Source organism: Trachemys scripta, chromosome 4, assembly GCF_013100865.1.
Source record: "Trachemys scripta elegans isolate TJP31775 chromosome 4, CAS_Tse_1.0, whole genome shotgun sequence".
NCBI lineage: Eukaryota > Metazoa > Chordata > Testudines > Emydidae > Trachemys > Trachemys scripta.
Genome location: NC_048301.1, coordinates 52,284,257 through 52,307,296, shown reverse-complemented (window position 1 = coordinate 52,307,296; position 23,040 = coordinate 52,284,257). Strand labels below are relative to the sequence as shown.

The following is a 23,040-nucleotide window of genomic DNA, read 5'->3' as shown; positions in this document are numbered from 1 at the left end:
AGACCTCCCCTAATCACCTGTGCAAAAGGAATTGGGAACTGAGCTGAGGTTAACACTTTGCTCACCACAGACCAGGCAGTCTCATCCTACCACACTTGTCCAAATATCCTGCCTTTGCAATACAGTCTTATCCCTTCCAACCTGAGATTTATTTATCACCACATGGAAGTTTTCATAAGTGGCTATTGTTTCTTCTTTTTCTGCCTGTGGCACATAACTTCACTCAAGGAATGCAGCTCTTCTGCACTGTGTTACTGGTGACATTTATAGCTCTATTTTCCCAAGACACCATCCCGCCTTTCCTCTATATGTATGTTTTCTTTTCATTCTTATTTTTCTGATATGAAACAAATGGTGCTCAAACATAAGGATTTGTGCTCAGAGGACTAACACTTATTTCACAGTCTCAGTGGGCCCCATCCTACTTCCACTGGAGTCAAAGGCAAAAATCTCATTGGCTTGAAAGGAGGCAGAATTAGATACTAATAGTCTGATCCAGCTCCAAAAGAAGTAAATGCAAATTTTGGCATTTACTCCAATGAGAGTTGGATCCGAATCTTAGTTAATGGAAAGACTCACAATGAATTCAAAGAGTTGAATTGAACCCTAAAATAGGCCAGGGTTCACTTTCTCAGAAGTCTGAAGGAATATTCAACTACCGCCATTCTCAATGAAGCTAATGATAGAATATAGACCCCAAAACAGTATTATTAACCCTTTTGAGAAATTGCTATAGAATTAATAGGGACAGAATCAGTGGGGTTTAATAGAGTTCTATGGCAAACTCCACAAACTTAGAGAAATTAATAGAATCTGAACTCCTTTCTCTAGGTTTTTTTGAACCACCCTATAGATTCTATAGCAGGGATATAAGTATTTATTCCGTAGACAGGCTAAGAAAATAATGGTTTTCATTCTCTCAGAAATTCTATATGACCTTTCTACAAAGAAATAAGACCTAAGCTCCACAGAGCCTGATTTTTCAGAGAACTGAGTGCCGGCAGCTCCTATTGGCTGCAGTGGGAGCTGAGGGTGTATTCAGTACTTCTGAAGATCAGGTCCCATAGCTTTGTAAAACCAATGCATCAGCAATGTATAACTAGCCCACAAAATTTTGCTTTCCTCACAACAGCATCTTTCCAAGCAGCTGTTCGTTCCATCTTGAATAGCATACTGCAGTGCTTAAAGGAGTTAGAGCATTCCCACTAACTTTTTAAATGGGAAGGTCAATAACACACTATGTTGATTGGGGTGAAGAAGGAAGAAATGCTGAATGATTATAGAATTCTGGTATTATGTGCAGTGTTATTATGGCAAGATGCCCAGGGCTCATAAAAGATAAATGAGGTTTGAAGGGGGGTTGAGGGGGCAGGGGGTTGTTAAATTTAATAGAAGTTCTTTTTTTTTTTTTTTTTTGCAAGGGAATGCAAAAAACATCAAAGCAGTTTTCCTATAAATCTATATGAAAATGAATTTCAGAGGCAACTTTTCTGCTTTTATTGCTGAAGTTCTTTTAGAAGCTGAAAGGGAGCATAATTCAGTGTCTTTCAAATTACTTTGGAGAAATATAATAAACCCAATTTAGATGAGAAAAGTTATGGGCTTTTTTTTTTTTTAATTGTATGAACTAAACATATACAACCCCTGGATTTTTTATTTATTTTTTTTTTGGTTTATTAAAATGGTTCCTAAAGCTCTGTCCATGCATATTTCACTTTAAAACACATTCATTAATTTCTAGTCTAGAACTCCGATGACATGATATAGCAGTTTAGTTTAAGGCTACTATCACCTTCTTAGGAGGTAAAGCACAGTTTTGTGATTAGAGAGCAAGGTTGAGACATCAAATTACTGAGTTCTATTCTTGGTCCTGCCAGCGAGTCACTCACTGGCCAAGTCACCTAACTGTCCCATGCCTGAGTTAACCAATCTGTAAACAGCTATAAAAAATAAGTACCTACTACACAGGTGGTAAAGATGGTACAATTTAACATACTGAGTTTAGCCTTAGTGTAAATGGACACATAATCCTGTCACTGCAGACCTTGGGAGTGATTCCCCAGTTCCTTGCATCTTGTGAAGTCATTGGAAAGTGGGTGGAAAATGCAGCTTAATGGTAGCATGAACACCTTCTTTTCACTCATGTAGAGGATTAGATAAAGTCCAAAGCACTGGAAGATCAGGCCCCTTGTCTCTTAATGTGTCAGACCCATCCCTTCCACAGGCTCAATGCTCTGTTCTTCACCTTCCCTTGCAAATGTATGTGCTTTTTCCCCATATTGCAACGAATGTTTGAAATCCCCTCCCAATTCAACTCAGCTCAGCCAGCACCCTCTTCTCATTCATATCCCTCTAATGAGCCACAGGAAATGAGTCAGTAATATAAAAATGAGATAGATAGACATTACAGTCTAACCCAGAGTAAGAAGCAGTGATGTGTCACAGTAGGAGTCCAGGAGTCACAATCTCCTTTTTGGTCTCCCCACTGCTCTGGGGGAAGAACTATGCTGTGACACATCACTTGACATGCCTGCATAGCCACACCACCAGGTACATGTGGAAGAAAGAAGACAGAGTCAAAACTCCTTCCCCCCTCTTCCCTCCCATCTGCATGAGAAGGAGTCACCATACCTCACTGGGTCACAGCTGAGAATACAAATTCAGAATAAACTGCTGAGAAATAGGGCAGGCTCACCCTAACCCCGTGGCAGTTTCCTAAGGAATTCCAGCCCTTGTTTCACCACCCAGACACTAGACTTTATGATGAGTGGTTACTGGAAGCTAATTTAATCAAACAAAGGGTTCTTCTGAGCTCAAGAGATCAGCCACATAGCCAGGTCAATATATAACTCAGATCTTACACAATAATCATGCTGCTGCCAATCCTTTAGTAACTAAAATCTAAAGGTTTATAAAGAAAAGAAAAGTTAAAAATGGTTAATGGATCGTATTCATACAATAATAGTCAGGTTCTTATATTAGGTTTGTAGCAGTGATGTTATAGACTGCTGGCTTGTAAAGTCTCTGGTAACTTCCAAAGTCCATAGTCCAATATGCTCCTTTTATTCCAGAGAATCAAAGCAGGTAAGAGACAAGATGGAGTCATTCCAGGGGCACCCTTTGCCATGTACCTGGAAAATTTTTGTTTTAAACAAAGCTCACAGCCCAGCTCGTGGAAAGTTAATGGCAAAAGATTGAGTCCAGGGACAGATGAGCATATCACATGCCTTTACCTGGCTTGATGACTCAAAGAGGGTACCCATTGGTCCCCTGGAGGAGGAGGCATCTGCTGGAATAGCTATCTGGGTAGAATGAGTTTCTGATATGGCCCATTGTGAGAGCTAAGTGCCTTTGAAGGGCTACCAGGCTTGAATAGTCCATTCACAATAGGCTGGCTAGACTGAGGCCTTGGCTACACTTGCGAGTTGCAGCGCTGTAAAGCCGCCCCCAGCGCTGTAACTCACTCCCCGTCCACACTGGCAAGGCATTTGCAGTGCTGTATCTCCTTGGTTGCAGCGCTGCATGTACTCCACCTCTCCGAGAGGAATAGCAAGTGCAGCGCTGCCGCTGCAGCGCTGCGGCACCAGTGTGGCCACCCAATGCACTGTGAATGGCCTCCAGAATTATTCGACAGTATCCCACAATGCCTGTTCTAGACACTCTGGTCATCAGTTCAAACTCTACTGCCCTGGCCTCAGGTAACCAACCATGTGACCGACCCTTTACATTCCCTGGGAATTTTAAAAATCCCCTTCCTGTTTGCTCAGCCCGGCATGGCGTGGAGTGCTATCAGCAAATCTTTCCAGGTGACCATGCCTCCACGCGCCAAGCGAGCCCCAGCATGGAGCAATGGCGAGTTGCTGGACCTCATCAGTGTTTGGGGGGAGGAAGCTGTACAGTCCCAGCTGCACTCCAGCCGTAGGAATTACAATACCTTCGGGAAGGTATCAAAGGACATTATGGAAAGGGGCCATGCCTGGGACGCCCTCCAGTGCAGGATTAAAGTCAAGGAGCTGCAGAGTGCCTACCGCAAAGCCCGCAACGCAAACGGCCACTCGGGTGCTCCCCCTGCGACCTGCAGATTCTACAAGGAGCTGGATGCGATACTTGGGGTTAACCCCACCTCCACTCCAAGCACCACCATGGACACTTCAGAGCCGGTGTGGGGGGGGGGGAAGGAGGAGGAGGAAGAGGAGGAAAACGGGAGTGATGGTGGTGGGCCGGATGGAGACACCCCAGAATCCCTGGAGCCATGCAGCCAGGAGCTCTTCTCGAGCCAGGAGGAAGGTAGCCAGTCGCAGCGGCCGGTATTTGGTGGAGGACAAACAGAAGAGCAGGTTCCTGGTAAGCGTTTTTTTTTTTTTTCGGGAAGGAATTTTTTCGGTGCGGGCTCTTTGGGAGAGGAGGGTTAAGCATGCATGCCTAGATGCGGTATAGTGCATTGATGTGGTTTATCATATCGCGGTAATCAGCCTCGGTAATCTCTTCAAATGTCTCATCCAGAATGTGTGCAATGTGCTTGCGCAGGTTTATAGGGAGAGCCACCGTGGTCCTTGTCCCAGCCAGGCTAACGTGTCCACGCCACTGTGCCGCGAGGGGCGGGGGGACCATTGCTGCACACAGGCAAGCTGCATATGGGCCAGGGCGGAAGCCACATTGCAGTAGAAGACCCTCCCTTGCTTCCCAGGTCACCCTCAGCAGCGAGATATCGTCCAGGAAGAACTCCTGTGGAAAATGTTGGGACAGTGTTCAGTGTAGGTGCCCCCTGAAGCTGTTGGCTCTCCCCAAGGCACAGAAACCCAGAGGACAGTGCAGCCCTGAAACAATCAGTCCCCATTACTCACCATTTTGAGGCTCCCGTGGAATATGTGTGCTCTGTTTCGGATGGGAAAATTATGCTATTGTGTAGACTCTGTGTGTTTTCTACTCCTTAAGTGTGGGGGGAAGCATTACTCTGTCTGGTATAAACAATGCTGCCTCTGTTAAATGTTACGTTTTGCCTATACAGCTGCATCAACCTTGAGACCTCAGCCGTCCCTCTTATCGCCTGCTCAGAGACTGCAAAGACTCAGGAAGAGACTGCGAAAAAGCAAAGAAGACATGCTGCAAGAAGTGATGCGGCAATCTATTAAAGAGAACGAGAAGGCACAGGACTGGAGGAAAACGCAGTGCACCGGCGGCAAAGCACCACGCACCGGCAGCAAAACAGTCATCAGCATCCTGGAGCGCCAAGCAGATGCTATCCAGGAACTGGTAGCCATGCAGGAAGAAGAGCGATACCGAAAACGCAAACGCCACCCCCCCTACAGCCCTTGTCCCAAAACTCTTTCCGTTGTGCCCCACTGTCACCTCCAACCCACTTTCCCCAACTTCCGTGTTCTTCACACCACCCGCTGCCTCCAACACCAGTATCTTCACCACCCAACCCTGAAGACCACGACCCTTACCCTCTGCACTCAACCCCCATCACTATGCAGTATAGCCATCCTGAAGTGCAGCACTCACTGCACAGCACACCAGACAGGACATACACAAATCTGTTATTGCACTGTTCCCCACTCCACCCCCTTTTTTCTTTTCAATAAATGGATTTGAAAACATTCTTTATTATTGCATAAAGTAAAAGACTCCTTAGCCCAGGAAATAAACAGGCACTGCAAGTCTGCTTGTCTGCTAAGCAGACACTGATTCCTAAAGATTGGAACTACTGTACTTCACTCCCGTGCAAGGCACCAGATATCACTGCTGGTTTTCAGCCTCAAATTGCTCCGTCAAGGCATCCCTAATCCTTGCAGCCCCACGCTGGGCCCCTGTAATAGCCCTGCTCTCTGGCTGTGCAAATTCAGCCTCCAGGTGTTGAACGCCGGAGGTCCATGCCTGAGTGAAGCTTTCACCCCTCCCTTCACAAATATTATGGAGGGCACAGCGTGTAGATATAACCGCGGGGATGCTGCTTTCGGCCAAGTCCAGCTTCCCGTACAGAGATCGCCAGCAGGCGTTTAAATGGCCAAAGGCACACTCCACAGTCATTCGGCACTGGCTCAGCCTGTAGTTGAACCGTTCCTTGCTGCTGTCAAGGCTCCCTGTGTAGAATTTCATGAGCCACGGCATTAACGGGTAAGCGGGATCTCCAAGGAGCACAATGGGCATTTCAACTTCCCCTACCGTGATCTTCTGCTCTGGGAAAAAAAGTCCCAGCCTGCATCTTCCTGAACAGCCAAGTGTTCCGAAAGATGTGTGCGTCATGCACCTTTCCAGGCCAGCCTGTGTTAATGTCAATGAAATGCCCACGGTGATCCACAAGCGCCTGGAGAACCATAGAGAAATACCCCTTCCGATTAATGTACTCAGATCCTAGGTGGGGTGGTGCCAGAATAGGAATGTGCATCCCATCTATCGCCCCTCCACAGTTAGGGAACCCCATTTGTGCAAAGCCATCCACTATTTCCTGCACGTTACCCAGAGTCACGGTTCTTCTGAGTAGAATGCGATTAATGGCTTTGCAAACTTGCATCAACACGATTCCAACGGTCAACTTTCCCACTCCAAACTGGTTTGCGACTGACCGGTAGCTGTCTGGAGTTGCCAGCTTTCAGATTGCAATAGCCACCCACTTCTCCACTGGCAAGGCAGCTCTCAATCTCATGTCCTTGCGCCACAGGGTGGGGGCAAGCTCCTCACAGAGTCCCATGAAAGTGGCTTTTCTCATCCGAAAGTTCTGCAGCCACTGCTCGTCATCCAGACTTCCATGACAATGTGATCCCACCACTCGGTGCTTGTTTCCCGAACCCAAAAGCGGCATTCCATGGTGCTAAGCACGTCCGTGAATGCCACAAGCAATTTCATGTCGTACGCGTTACGCATCTCGATAGCATCGTCGGAATCCTCACTCTCACTGTCACTTTGGATCTTAAGGAATAGTTCGATAGCCAAATGTGACGTGCTGGCGAGACTCGTCAGCATACGCCTCAGCAGTTCGGACTCCATTTCCCGAAGACAGATCGCGCTGCACAGAAACCGTTGAAAGATGGCGCCAAAGGTGGACGGAAACAAAGGGATTTCTGGGATGCGAAGTGATGCATCACGGGGCATTGGGACAGGACCCAGAATCCCCCGCACCCACGCCCCCCTCCCACAACCCATGGCGCTAGAATGGGAAAAGGTGCTCTGTGGGATAGCTGCCCATAATGCACTGCTCCCAATAGCGCTGCAATTGCCGCAAATGTGGCCACGATAGTGCGCTGGGCAGCTGTCAGTGTGGACAGACTGCAGCGCTCTCCCTACTCAGCTGCACGAAGTCAGGTTTAACTCACAGCGCTGTACATCTGCAAGTGTAGCCAAGGCCTGAGTGTAAACTATCTTGTGGGTATTACCCCTGTAGCAAACATATTTGTGATACAGGTATATAGTCAATATTCATAACTTCAGATACAGTGATGATGCATGGATTTAAATAGGATAATCTTATTTAGCAAATCATAACTTTCATTGACACCTTATATGACATACTTTGCACTAGATTTGTTGCAGTTGTATCACAGTGGCAATATCAATGATGTAAATGGTTATATTTCTATCACACAGCATCATAGGGGGTGCAGAACAGCCCTACCCCTCCCACATAAAGGAAGAAGCAATACAGCATGCCACCATGTAGAACAACCCACAGTCGAGGGCTATAGGAGCTGTAAAATACTCCCATCCAAATAATTCCTTCATGTTGGCTTCTAAATAAGACCCAACACTCCAGGTCTATCTCGTTTAGGCAGCATGCTTTTTGAGTGTTATTCATGCAATAATTTACTACCATAAGTCTCAAAAGAGGATAGTAACAGAGCTAGAACAGAGCCATTATATGGAGCTACATCCATTTATACTCACTGAGGCTCCAACTCACATTTTTTTGTTTATATGAGAGAAACAAAAATCCTGAACCCAAACATCCCTAAACTTTGTGGAGTTTGAAATCCAGATCCAAATGTTCAGTCCAATTTGTAGACCAAATACTCACTCCTCAATTCAGCCCAGTTCATTTCAGTCCTGGGTCATGGTGTCTTATAGACACCACATGTGGCTTTCTGGAGATGTTAATACCTTTCCTGCATGGGCCTGTATAAGTGTCCTCCACTTTGCACAGCCTTAATTAGTACCATGTTCAGAACATAACACAAATTGGAGAAAATATGCCAAGAAGTGTAACAGGTAACTATTTTCTTTCACACTTGGGAACCTCTAGACATCTTTTGAACTAATCTTTTCTTAACTGACTTTTATGTAAGGATGGCTCTTTGTGCTTTGATGGATGGGACTCCTTTGACCATATATAGCCATTTTCCTTGTTGTTGCTGTTATTTAATTTTATCTTTAAAACCCTTTTATTTAATATTCTTAATTTATTTTAATTTAGAATCAATGTTAGAGGTATATGGGTCTGATACAATTCATTATCTTTGTAACATGTTTGTAAAGCCTATATTATTCATACTTACATAATGACCGTGCATTTACATTTATATTCCCATCAGTCTTATCCTTACTCTACATCAGCCTAATCTATGTTTCTTTGGGTATTATTGTTCATAAAAATGTTAATAAACCTATTGGGCCAAATTCAGCCATGGTGTAAGTGGATGCAATTGGAATTGCACCTGCTTACACAAGAGCTAAATTTAGCCCTTTGTTCCTAAAAGAACATTAGAAAAAAATACCTTTACAGAATCCTCCTACATCCTTTCATTTTTATTCTCCAAAGAACCTACTGAAATAATTCCAAATTGGGCAGACAAAGCAATTTTCCCTCTGAAGATGTGCTGTTTTATCCACCAGACGCTGATCTGCATGGAAAGGGTGACATTATGTACTGAAACAAAGGTCATGTATAATCAGAGATTAATGGTGCTTAGCCTACCAAGGAGGTACCCTCAAATTCTCTTGTTGCTACCAAACCAACATCCTGCAAGGTGCAGAAAATAGTATACAAATCCATACAAATGTCTAGCAATGCTAACGAGCAGAATTTTTTATTCTCCAATGGATAGTTCACCAACTTGTTTTTGTAGATCTAAGCCATTCTCTCCTAGCAAGAGGGAGTTTTTATTCATGATTCAGTTTTTACCAAGCATGGGTCAGATCAGTGTCCAACCTTAACGGTCTAAAGCAATGTTTTAAGAATAACCCACTTAGCACAGTGAGGAAAAACATTTAAATTACTGTTATATGACTGCAAACCATTTCTGTTTTAGCAGGTATTCCAGAAACCCATGATGTAAATTTGAGAGCAGTTCAAAGGCATCATGTGCACAGATAGTATTATAAATGCAAAGCAGATTAGTAGCAGTGCAATGGCCACTGCGATGTCTCTTCTGGGACTTTGCAAACTACATATTTGAAAGGTCATGAGAATACTTTGTAATGCTCCATCTAAGAAAAATATTCACTCAAAATGCAAAACACCTATGCAAACATATTGAGAAAAGACTGGTTCTAGCACAAAACCTAGACTTAAACTGAATGCAGTGGTATTTAACTCATTCCATGCTAAACCCCACTACTGTACTGCAATAAACAAAGGAGAATAAAGGAGCTATGATCTTCAAAGAGGAAAATGGGTGGATAGTGCAAATTGTTTTCTGAATTTTTGCAAATACAGTAAATTCCTGTTCACTGCTACTTTGAGATTTTATTGAACAGTTCTAGAAATAATTACAGAATTTATGACAAACTGACACTTTGCAAATATGATCTAGTATGACCCCTTGTAATCCTTTCTGATACTAAGTATGGCCAGGTTCAGGAGACACAATATTCCTTTGGTTACGATACTTCCTAACTAAGGTCCAGATTTGATAACCTTGTTCATGTTGAGTAATATCTTACTCCAACAACAGGAGAAAGCAATGGGACAATGTGGTAAGAATCAACATGAATAAGAATAGCAAAATCTGACTCCCAATAAAATGGCTTGAGTTCCCATTTAATGGCTCTCACCCAAAAGCACTGGGCTTTATGAAAATTAAATGAAATAAATAAATAAAGAGCCTGGCTCACCACACCTAATTTGAACAAGAGATAAATACAGGAATTACTTTGGGGGAGTTCTATGGCCTGTGTTATATAGAAGGTCAGACTACATGATCACAGTGGTCCCTTCTGGCCTTCGAATCTATGAATACTGAATCCTTCGTGGACTGAAACAAGAAGTTCACACCTGTGAATGAGCAACATAAACAATGGTATCAGTATCAACAGGGGATGGGACATGCACAAATGGAAATGAGGATGCAGTAAAAGATACATTGAACAGGAGCTCTGCAGCCTGGGAACAGCTGGATGTTAAAGATGTCGGAACTTAGACTGAAATGGATAGTCACCTCTGAGAAACAGCAGTGTCAGTTCATGTTAGGAGATATCTGTCTTGTGCAAGGGCCTTCCAGTTAGACCAGGGGTCTCAAACACGCGGCCCGAGGGGTTATTTTCTGCGGCCTGCGAGCTCCTTGCAGCCCCCGCCCGCCCGCCCTCCCCCAGAGTTTACCTAGAGCTGCTCCTGCCCGACACGCACTGGGGGCAGGGTAGGCTCCCTGCCTGCTCTGTCCCGGTGCCGCTCCGGGAAGCCGACAGAACCTGGGGAAGGAGGGGCGCAGGGGTGTGTGTGGCTGTTGCTTCAGGCACTGCCCCCAGCAGCTCCCATTGGCCACGGTTCCCTCACCCCTCCTGCACCCCACACCCCAACTCCCTGCCCTGAGCCCCCACCACACCCCACACCCCTCCTGTACTCCCTGGAGGCAGGGAGGGGGCAGAGTTGGGGTGGGGATTTCAGGGAAGGGGTTGGAATGGAGGCAGGGCTGAGGGCGACGGGGGGAGGTGTCAGTAAATGTGGCCCACGGGCCAATGTACTAGTCCTCATGTGGCCCTTGTGGTCATTTGAGTTTGAGACCCCTGAGTTAAACTAAGTGACTGCATTGGGGAGGCAATGAGAGAAGATTCCCTGCAACAGCAAAGGCAGACTCTTTCCTGATACTGTGTCTCTCTTTCTTCTCCTGAAGGGACACTCAGACAGGGTAACACTATTACCAAAGTCCTCTTGAGAGGCAGATGGATTCAATCCTTAAACTCCATCACTAGCACTCCACAGACTTCATCACTGGCACCCTCAGCTGTCTCACCACTCTCCTCCTTTTCCTCGGATCACTCTGGCCTCAAGGTCAGCAGGTAACTGTCTCTCCAATGCAATGATTGGCTGTTGCAGTTATGGGGCTACAGGGTAAATGACTACTGCAGGTCTCTGCTGTTTCTGAATCCATCTGCCTTTCTACATCTATTGGGGTATATCCTCTCTCTGGCTCCTTTATGCCAGGAAAAAGTCCGGGGCAGCATAAAAAAGGTTCATAAAAAAGAAATCAGTAAGGATTTCTCTGGCATAGGCACTGCAAAAGACAACAATATGTCTATCCTCAAAGATCCTTCCACAAACTCAGAGTGGGAGGAGCATGGCAGAGGTAAGGCTGTGGCATGCAGCGCTGTGGAGATTCCAGGCAGTGCTGCAACTCATAGGCAGTACTGGGTAGGCTGTCGTAACTTAGACAAGCCCATAAAGTCATTTAAATTATACCAGGCATCTTTCCAGCCTTGGAAGCAGCCCAGGATTCAGAGGGCTGCACAGGTGGCTTAAAGCCACCTTCCCCTCTCCTCCTGGGCTGAAAGTTGTGTGCTTCATGTCTTAAAGGCACAGCGCAGAATTTTACCCTACATGTGTCTGCTATACAGAGTTCCAAAAAGGATGTCGTCTCTAGTCAAAAAGATGGAAGCCACCTTGTTTGTTTATAGCCTTTTGCTGTTCTCCCTAATATATGCTTGTTTTTTTCCTTTTAAGAAGAAATGTGGCTCCATATAATATGACAGTATAAATGCCTAGATTGATAGATACAGTGTTGTTGTAGCTATGTTATCCCAGGATATTAGATAGACAAGGTGGGTAAGGCAATATCTTTCAAGCTTGAAAGCTTGTCTCTCTCACCAACAGAAGCTGGCCCAAGAAAAGATATTACTTCATCCACCTTGTCTCTCTAAATTGATAGGCAGCCTTTCTATGCATCCAGATTTGAGCAAGGCTAAAATGCATATACATCTTTTTATCCTGAAACCTCCTAGAGTGTTTTACAAACTAAAACAATATACAAACTGAACACATGAACGTGTCAAAAGGGCCACTTTTTATATGCAGCCACCTCTGAGGTGGAAGGCGACAATTGTTTAATATGGCACAGCAACACTACATGGCTGTTTTGGACATGAAGTGATCAAAAATAGCTTATTGAATAGAATTTTTTTTAAATCAGCAGGCCTGGATAACTTGCACAAAAGAGTTGGCTGAGAAGATCTCTGGACCACTAATATTATTTTTTAATAAATCTTCAAATATTGGGGAAATTCCAGAAGACTAGAAAGTCCTAGTGTTCTGCCAATATTCAAAAAAGGGCAAGAGAGATGACTGAGGCTGTTTATATTGACATCATTCCCAGGCAAAATAATGGAAAAGCGGATATGGGATATAATTAATAAAAAAATCAAGGATAGGAATAAAATGAACGTCAGTCAGTGTGGGTTTATGGAAAATACATCTTGACAAACAAACCTGATTTCATTCATTTATAAAATTACAGGTTTGGTTGAAAAAGTTAATTACATAGATATAATATATTTAGACCGTGGTAAGATTTAGTACTGCACAATATTTTGATTAAAATTAGCACTATGCAATATCAATTTATTCCAGCTTAGTACTAATGTGGATACGAGAACGAATGGATATAAACTGGCCGTGGGGAGGTTCAGGCTTGAAATTAGACGAAGGTTTCTGACCGTCAGAGGGGTGAAATATTGGAACGGCCTTCCGAGGGAAACGGTGGGGGCGACGGACCTGTCTGGTTTTAAGATTAAGTTAGATAAATTTATGGAGGGAATGGTTTAATGGTAAAACATAGTAGTCAAGGAAAACCAAGAAATGGTAGGTAAATTGTATAATGGCTGACAGGGGTCAGGCTGGAGACTCTTGCCTATATGCTCGGGGTCTTACTGATCGCCATATTTGGGGTCGGGAAGGAATTTTCCTCCAGGGCAGATTGGCTGAGCCTCTGGAGGTTTTTCGCCTTCCTCCGCAGCATGGGGCAGGGATCTCTAGCAGGAGGGTTTCTGCCGATTGAAGTCACCTAAAACAGGATTGGGGATTTCAACAGCAGAGTCCAGGGAAGGGGTAGGGACGGTTTTATGGCCTGCAGCATGCAGGGGGTCAGACCAGATGATCATAATGGTCCCTTCTGACCTTAAAGTCTATGAGTCTATGAGTCTATGAATCAATAAAGTATAAATTTTAAATGGATTAAAAACTGTCTAACTGACAGATCTCAAAAAGTAGTTATCAATCAGAAATCATCATCAAATGGGGGGTATATCTAGTGGGGTTCTGCCACGATCAATACTAGGCCTGATGCTATTCAACATTTTCATCACAGATCTGGAAATAAATATAAAATCCCTGAGGATAAATTTTGCAGATGACACAAAGACTGGCAGAATGGTAAATAATTATGAGGACAGGGCAATCTTACAGGACATTCTGGATCACTTGGTAAGCTGGGCCCTGTGATGGGGCAACTGCCCCTTACTGCAGAAAAGATGTTAAAAGCAGCCTTAGGGAGGCTGCACTGGAGGCAGCCAATTAGAAAGGGGCTGAGAGGAGCAGCCAATCATGGCCTGGCAGGCTCATATAAGAAGGGCTGGAGGGCAGAGCAGAGATCAATAACTGACTGGAAGCTGAGGGGAGAAGACTAGGTTCCTAGGGAGTGCCAACACCTGGGATAGAACTACTGGCTTGCTGCTAGGGCACATGGGAAGTGGCCCCAGGACAATGGACTGCAGTTGCCACTGAGGGAGTGGCTGGCCAAAGATTGAAGGTCCCCTTGAAGCGGGGACACAGATTGTGGCACAGCCGGAGGGCAGTGTCACTGAAGAGGATACCACAGTCCTGGTAGTGGTGCAGATCCTGGAACAAAAGAGACAGTGGTGAGCCACCACCAGGGGAGGGTGCTCTGCTGAATAGAGCTAATTCCCATGACCCCCGGCAGGAGGCGCCAGAGTGGTGAGTGGCACCCTATCACAGACCCATTTAAACAAAAGGTGTTTTAATACAGCCAAATGGAAAGTTATACATCTAGGAACAAGGAATGCGGCCATACCTACAGAATGGAGAATGGTAGCCTGGAAAGCTATGGCACTAAGAAGAATTTAGGGGTCACTGTGGTCAACATGAACTCCCAGTGTGATACTGTGGCCAAAAGGGCTTATGTGATCATTGGCTGTATAAAGAAGGGAACAGTGAGTAGGAGTATGGAAGTGCTTTTACCTCCGTATAAAGCATTGGTGAGACTGATGCTAGAATACTACATATAGTTCTGGTATCCACATTTTTAAAAAAGGATGTTGAAAAATTGGAGATGGTGCAGAAAAGAGACAGAAATTATTTGAGGACTGAAGAAAATGCCTTACAGTGAGAGGCTTCAAGAGCTCAATCTGTTTAGCTTTTTAAAGAAAAGACTGAGGTGACTTGTTTAGTGTGTATAAGTACCTTCAAGGGAGAAAATGCAGGGAATAAAAGGGCTCTTTAACAGAGAAAGGCATAGCAAGAACCGAAAATTGTCTGGCTGGAAACTGAAGCCAGACAAGTTCAAATTAGAAATAAGAAACACATTTTTAACCATCAGGGTGATTAATGATTGGAACTCCCTACCTAAGAAAGTGATGCATTCTCCATCTCTCAATGTGTTCAGATCCAGAGTGGGTGCCTTTTGGGAAGATATGCTTTAGCCAGACACAAGTTATTGGGCTTAAAACAGAGATAACTGGGTGAAATTTAATGGGAGATCAGGAGATCAGACTAGATGATCTAAATGGTCCCTTTTGGCCTTAAAATCCATGAATCAATTAAAACAATTGCAGGTGTATATTAGGATATAATTACCCCAGCTGTATTCCTGTATACAGGAATTTAATGATTCTGCTCTCATGAAAAGCATCATGAGATCTTTTAATGACAGTGCTGCCAAATCTTGTGATGTTTTCCTGTAATTTTTGCAGTTTTTAGTATTTTTGTTAAAGCCCAGCTCCTGAAGAAGTCGTGTGATTATGTAAAAATCCTATATTTCGTTAAAAAAAATAAGTTTCTGGCACATATGGTTTCAGAGTAAAGCTAGAAAATGTGAATCTGAAGGTTCAAATATACCTCATATATATTATTTTTAAAAAACTCCCATGATTCTAAAGCCAATCTCATGATTTTTGCGGGGCCCAACTAATGATTTTTGAATGCTTGGGAGTGGCAATACCCAAGTCAACACAAATGGTTAGAAGCTTAATTTTACATCTTGGCTTTCATTTGGCACCTTCAGCAGTTGAGTGGGCCACTAGCACCTTAATATAACATTGATTCACCACAAACTCAGGGCGAGATGAGTGCCACCTGCTGAATCACCAAAATCACTTTCTATGGGAACTAGTATTTACAGATTAAACTGTACTTTTTTCAGTAATATATAACTAGACACAAAAGCAAATCAACTGAACAATGAATAGATCGTTATCAACTCAGTAAAACTCAAGAGCCAACTAAGCATCTACTTGATATCCAGCCCTGGCTTCCCCTTTTCACCTTGTAAGGAATGTATTTCCCTCTTGATACACATGTTTAAATCCCACCACTAATGACAACTGGGCTGGCAATTATACATTTACACCCTGGGAGACTTAACCCATAAGGACAGCAATTCCATGAAAGGTAGAAGAGCAGTTTTAGTAACATAATTCTGCAAGAGTCGCTCATGCAGAGTTTTGCAAAAGTTGAACAAATATGTTTCAAAAGTATGCCAGTGTTTTAGAAATTAGTCATACAGGAGCAAACATCGTGCATGGCTTTATAAACAAATTAAAGTGTCAGCTCTATTCACTGTTACGCAAACGGTTTGAACATATTTGCAAAATGGACTGCATGGGAATTTATTCTCAGCAAACAGTTTGTAGACATTAGCAAATTAATTTTCCCATTGTCTCATAGGGTTTAATCCAAAAAGGAGTCACCATTTCTGCTGCCTTTTAGGGGACTGGTGAGTAAAATCAGATTGAGTAAATGAAGAATGTGCTATATATCTGCTTTTCTTATTCATTGATGTTGCTGGTTCAATACTACTACCTTGCTAATCTGATGTCAAGGACAGATCTCTCTAATATCACTGGCTCAACCCCTCTAATTTGTGTAGCATAATTTGTCTCTTTGCTAGGTCGTCCCAAATTTCCATTCTCTGACCTAGGGGTGGAGAATCTTCTGACAATTTTGAGGAGGCAGAAATTTACCCAAGAATAACTACAAAGCACATATATATACCAAACACACTTATCAGCCACGGGCCACCTAGTGGCATAGACAGAACCATATGAGGCATGAGTACAGAGACTCATACACCTGGTTAACTAACCACAGCAATTATACACTGACAGTACAATGCAATAAATCCCAGATTTTTAAGAAATGAGCTTTAACTCCATCAATAACCAAACAGCACAAACTGCACCAAAGCATTAGTCCCTTAATCCCAGATTAGCAGTACCATGTCCTTTTGGGGTTGTAGACGATTCTTGTGTACAATATACGTTTATAGTACCCATACATCCAAGCTGCTCCCAGGACTTGTATCCCAGAACCAGGCTGTGCCTGGGAATGATGTGTCTTTGGTACAGCATATGTCTCTTACCTGTAGCCTACATGATTCACTCTCTTCTAAAGTGGTATTTTCATCTCCCAAAGGGAAGAGAGCTGCCAGCAGGAAATAGGAGTGGGATTTCCTACCAGCCCTCTAATTAGTTAGGGCTCTGGGAGATAGTGGAGAATCAAACTCCTCTCCCCATAGCCAAATGGGGCTCAGTTGGTAGTGATGTGTGGAGTGGGGTCTCCATGCCTCTTAGTCTGGATTGGAAAGTGTAGGGGACAATTTCCTGGTGCAAGTACTGGAGGAACCAACTAGGGGCAGAGCTCTTTTTGACCTGCTGCTTACAAACCAGGAAGAATTAGTAGGGGAAGCAAAAGTGGATGGGAACCTGGGAGGCAGTGACCATGAGATGGTCGAGTTCAGAATCCTGACACAAGGAAGAAAGGAGAGCAGCAGAATACGGACCCTGGACTTCAGAAAAGCAGACTTTGACTCCTCAGGGAACTGATGGGCAGGATCCCCTGGGAGAATAACATGAGGGGAAAAGGAGTCCAGGAGAGCTGGCTGTACTTTTAAAGAATCCTTATTGAGGTTGCAGGAACAAACCATCCCAATGTTTAGAAAGAATAGTAAATATGGCAGGCGACCAGCTTGGCTTAACAGTGAAATCCTTGCTGATCTTAAACACAAAAAAGAAGCTTACAAGAAGTGGAAGATTGGACAAATGACCAGGGAGGAGTATAAAAATATTGCTCGGGCATGCAGGAGTGAAATCAGGAAGGCCAAATCACACTTGGAGTTGCAGCTAGCAAGAGATGTTAAGAGTAACAAAAAGGGTATCTTCAGGTATGTTAGCAACAAGAAGAAAGTCAAGGAAAATGTGGGCCCCTTACTGAACGAGGGAGGCAACCTAGTGACAGAGGATGGGAAAAAGCTAATGTACTCAATGCTTTTTTTGCCTCTGTCTTCACGAACAAGGTCAGCTCCCAGACTACTGCACGGGGCAGCACAGCATGGGGAGGAGGTGACCAGCCCTCTGTGGAGAAAAAACTGGTTCGGGACTATTTAGAAAAGCTGGACGAGCACAAGTCATGTGGCCGGATGCGCTGCATCCAAGGGTGCCTAAGGAGTTGGCAGAAGTGATTGCAGAGCCATTGGCCATTATCTTTGAAAACTCATGGCAATCTGGGGAGGTCCCAGATGCTTGGAAAAAGGCTAATGTAGTGCCCATCTTTAAAAATGGGAAGAAGGAGGATCCGGGGAACTACAGGCCAGTCAGCCTCACCTCAGTCCATGGAAAATTCATGGAGCAGGTCCACAAGGAATCAATTCTGAAGCACTTAGAGGAGAGGAAAGTGATCAGGAACAGTCAGCATGGATTCACCAAGGGCAAGTCATGCCTGACTAACCTAATTGCCTTCTATGATGAGATAACTGGCTTTGTGGATGAGGGGAAAGCAGTGGATGTGTTATTCCTTGATTTTTAACAAAGCTTTTGATACAGTCTCCCACAATATTCTTGTCAACAAGTTAAAGAAGTATGGGCTGGATGAATGGACTATAAGGTGGATAGAAAGCTGGCTAGATTGTCAGGCTCAACGGATAGTGATCAATGGCTCCATGTCTAGTTGGCAGCCGGTATCAAGTGGAATACCCCAAGGGTCGGTCCTGGGGCCGGTTTTGTTCAATATTTTCATTAAGGATCTGGAGGATGACGTGGACTGCACCCTCAACAAGTTTGCAGAAGACACTAAACTGGGAGGAGTGGTAGATATGCTGGAGGGTAGGGATACCATACAGAGGGACCAAGACAAATTAGAGGATTGGGCCAAAAGAAACCTGATGAGGTTCAACAAGCACAAGTGCAGAATCCTGCACTTAGGACGGAAGAATCCCATGCACTGTTACAGACTAGGGACTGAATGGCTAGGCAGCAGTTCTGCAGAAAAGGACCTAGGGGTTACAGTGGATGAGAAGCTGGATACGAGTCAACAGTGTGCCCTTGTTGTCAAGAAGGCTAATGGCATTTTGGGCTGTATAAGTAGGGGCATTGCCAGCAGATCGAGGGACGTGATCATTCCTCTCTATTTGACATTGGTGAGGCCTCATCTTCAGTACTGTGTCCAGTTTTGGGCCCCACACTACAAGAAGGATGTGGAAAAATTGGAAAGAGTCCAGCGGAGGGCAACAAAAATGATTAGGGGGCTGGAGCATATGACTTATGAGGAGAGGCTGAAGGAACTGGGATTGTTTAGTCTGCAGAAGAGAAGAATGGGGGGGTAGGATTTGATAGTTGCTTTCAACTACCTGAAAGAGGGTTCCAAAGAGGATGGATCTAGACTGTTCTCAGTGGTACCAGATGACAGAACAAGGAGTAATGGTCTCAAATTGCAGTGGGGGAGGTTTAGGTTGGATATTAGGAAAAACTTTTTCACTAGGAGGGTGGTGAAGCATTGGAATGGGTTACCTAGGGAGGTGGTGGAATCGCCTTCCTTAGAGGTTTTTAATGTCAGGCTTGACAAAGCCCTGGCTGGGATGATTTAGTTGGGGATTGGTCCTGCTTTGAGCAGGGGGTTGGACTAGATGACCTCCTGAGGTCCCTTCCAACCCTGATATTCTATGAGTCTATGATTCTATGACATCAAGGGACAGGCTACTGTAATGTCACTGCCTCAGCACTTCTAGTTTGCTGGGCTATTTCAAGAAGGAGAGTTTCTGAGAGTTCTCTGGTTCAGCATCTGCAGGTTGGTATGTTGATGTTGAATTGCAGCCATATGGAGCTGCATGTAAGAAGGCACAGAGGTGAGTGGAGAAGGACACAACAGAGGCACATGCCTTATTAAAACATATTTTAGTATAATTTTCACACTGAATAATGTGTATACCTGAAGCGTGCTGCTGAAGTCTACAAGGCTAGTAAACTTATTTTAGTAAGTTAGTAAGTAACTTTAAAATAACTGGCCATAACAAATAGCCACACTAAAATGAAGAACTAGTGAGTTCCACTTCCAGAAACTGGTCATTGCTGCAATTGCCATACAGCTCCGACAATCTAGTTTTTCCACTGTTTTAGTATAAGGATAAGAGCCAGCGTTTATAAGGGCAGCACTGTAGAGAATGGAATCAAAATCATGGTATAGTACATAGCTCTCTTAGATCAACAGTAAAATGGACAATAACACTTCCCCTTCAGTTTTTCATGTCTGTTTATAAATTCATTCTGTAAAGGCTCATATAATATTCTTACACACCTACATGTACCAATAATCATCTCTGTTATGAAATATGACTGTCAAGTTTAAATTTTAAAAAAAATCTGTAAAAAATAAGTGACAGGGGACAAGTAGGGAGGACACTTAATTCCTGTTCAGTTCCAGCTAAATTCAACGGGACTGTGCACATGTACAAGGCTAGTAAGATCAAAACCATCATGTATAATGACTTGACCTGCTCAAAAACAGCATTTTATTTTCCATGGAAAATTTAGAAAAAATGTTTTTGTTTTTCAAGGAAAACACAAAAGTATTGTGAAGAAAACTATTTTTTTCATAAAAAAATCCATTTATTGTGAGAAAAAAGTTGATGAAAACTTTTTGAACAGCTGTAGTGGTGACATTTCCAAAAGGAGAAAATATTGTAGAATGATAGCCTGGATAAGACTTATAATATTGCAGCCCTCAGACTAAACTGTTGAATACCATAGGCAGAGAATAGGGACTACTATGCACCAGTGCCCAAGGCCACTGCAGTGGCAGAGAACTGATTTGGTGAGATATAACAAGATGATCCTAGCAAGCGACACATGCCCTATGCTTTTCATTTTGTTTTGTTCCAGGTTTTTAAATCATGCACATGTGGAAGGAAACATCTCCAGGTTCTTCATTCCATTCTATTTTCCACACCAGCTAAGAAAGAAATACCAGTCATTTTCATCCAGGAGGCTGATTGTTGGTTGATTCAAAAGATTGACAAGAACCAAAGCAGAATGTTACCTAAAGTAAGTGGTTTGTTTTCATTATTTAAGATAGTGGAATTAAATTCACTCAACCCTAACATTACAAGATAATTAAGCATTATGCATGTGAAGTGGAAGAGTGTATGTATTCTGTGTTCTTTGCTTTTCATAAGATTTGCCTTAATATTCAGATTTTTTAACTAGAGTGTATGGTAGTTATTGCTTGCTTTGTTAGCTTGTTGTTTCTGATTTCTCTGTTCAATTAACCTTGGGGACCATATCTGCAATATAGATCAGAGTGATTCCCGTAAGTCTCAGTGCATGCATTTTCCTACTCATTCTTCCATGAAAAGGGGAATGTGTAGTATACCTTGCACAGAAGAAGCCAGAGACACCGTGCCCTTTAAACTGCAGACTGTCTGTGGGTGTCCCTTGCCTCTTTTCTACCACCTGGATCCCAGTGGCCCCTGAAAGCACTGCAGTTTCCAAAACTCTTCTTCTGACAAGTCTACTCTTACGATGATTGACTGTGGTTCTCATGCCCTCCCTTACACCATCTCCGCCTTTCTTATTTCCCAGAGCTGGAAACCTACAGGCTTCCATAGGGTCAGTGTGCTGAACTCTTGCCCCCGAAGGCAAAATTTCCTATTTCCACAGGCACAAGCTCTGTTCTGCCTTTACAGTTTGTCTCACATATTGAATTTTTTTGTTGTTGTTTTGTTGGGTTTTTTTTATTTTTTAGTGTGCTTTTAGTTAATAGGGTGATCAGCACAAAAACAGAATCTTCATATTCACCAGTACAAGAAGTCAGTGTATGTTTTGTTGCAAACATTCACTCAGAGCCATTGCTATCCAGCTAGGCTGGAATTTTCTCTAGCTGCATAAATCGCCAGTAGGTTTCGTTTTTAAATTGGAAAGTACTAGTCTAAAGGACAGATGAAGTTAGAAACCCCAAAAGAACAATATTTTTTTTTTACATCATCAACAATCTACAACCTATCCTGGAAAACGATCCCTCACTCTCACAGACCTTGGGAGGGAGGCCAGTCCTCGCTTACAGACAACCCCCCCAACCTGAAGCAAATACCAGCAAGTACACACCACTCCACAGAAACACTAACCCAGGAACCAAACCCTGTAACAAACCTCGTTGCCCACTCTGTCCCCATATCTACTCTAGCGACACCATCAGAGGACCCAACCACATCAGCCACACCATAAGGGACTCATTCACCTGCACATCTACTAATGTGATATATGCCATCATATGCCAGCAATGCTCCACTGCCATGTACATTGGCCAAACCGGACAGTCTCTACGTAAAAGAATAAATGGACACAAATCGGACATCAGGAATGGTAACATAGAAAAGCCAGTAGGAGAACACGTCAATCTTCCTGGACTTTCTGTAACAGATTTAAAAGTAGCCATACTTGAACAAAAAAACTTCAGAAACAGACTTCAAAGAGAAACTGCAGAACTAAAATTCATTTGCAAATTTAACACTATTAATTTGGGCTTGAACAGGGACTGGAGTGGCTGGCTCATTATAGAAGCAACTTTTCCTCTCCTGGAATTGACACCTCCTCATCAATTATTGGGAGTGAACTACATTCACCCTGATTGTATTGGCCCTGTCAACACTGGTTCTCCACTTGTGAGGTACTCCCTTCTCTTCATGTGTCAGTATAACAATGCCTGCATCTGTAATTTTCACTCCATGCATCTGAAGAAGTGGATTTTTTTACCCACGAAAGCTTATGCCCAAATAAATTTGTTAATCTTTAAGGTGCCACAGGACTCCTTGTAATTTTTTCACTATCATTCAGGACATACTTTTGTATGTGATCTGATATGAATTTATATCTGGAACAATATTATCCTATCAACAATAGGTACAGGCCTAGAGAGCAGCAATTTTGTAGTGGAGAGGTAAAGAAACAGGTGCTGATTGAAACTACAGTAGATCAAAGTGCACTAGGGAATACTTAGGGAATGGTAGCAGGGTCCACACAGACAGCTGGTGTGTGGCAGGCTAGAGTGCTATAGATTTACACACCAGTTTGCCACACACTGTCTCTCCATTTAGTCAAGCCCAGAACTTATTGAGGGGTGCCACTGGCCAGCTGGCAAGCTTCTAGCACTTGCCACTGAACAGTGTACAGTGAAGAAGGGTGAAAATGCAGGGGATCTGACAAGATAGATCTTGGGCAGACCTGAGGAAAGAGTATTAGGAAAGTAGCCGAAGCAGCTCAGCAGCAAAGAAGAATTGCTCCTGAAAATGAAAGGTTGCAAGATAATAGAGAATTTGTGAAGTAATGTATATGGAGAAA

General features: G+C 43.5%; 1 long non-coding RNA gene across 1 annotated transcript in view; it reads left to right on the top strand.

Moving 5' to 3' along the window:
- LOC117876940 overlaps positions 1-22,290 on the top strand; it is a 34,614-nt gene extending 12,324 nt beyond the window's left edge. Inside the window, exons 2-4 of the long non-coding RNA XR_004645581.1 lie at positions 16,103-16,151; positions 20,587-20,748; positions 22,235-22,290. This is a non-coding gene — a long non-coding RNA (uncharacterized LOC117876940). The remainder of the gene's footprint in view (positions 1-16,102; positions 16,152-20,586; positions 20,749-22,234) is intronic.
- Positions 22,291-23,040: the final 750 nt, after the last annotated feature.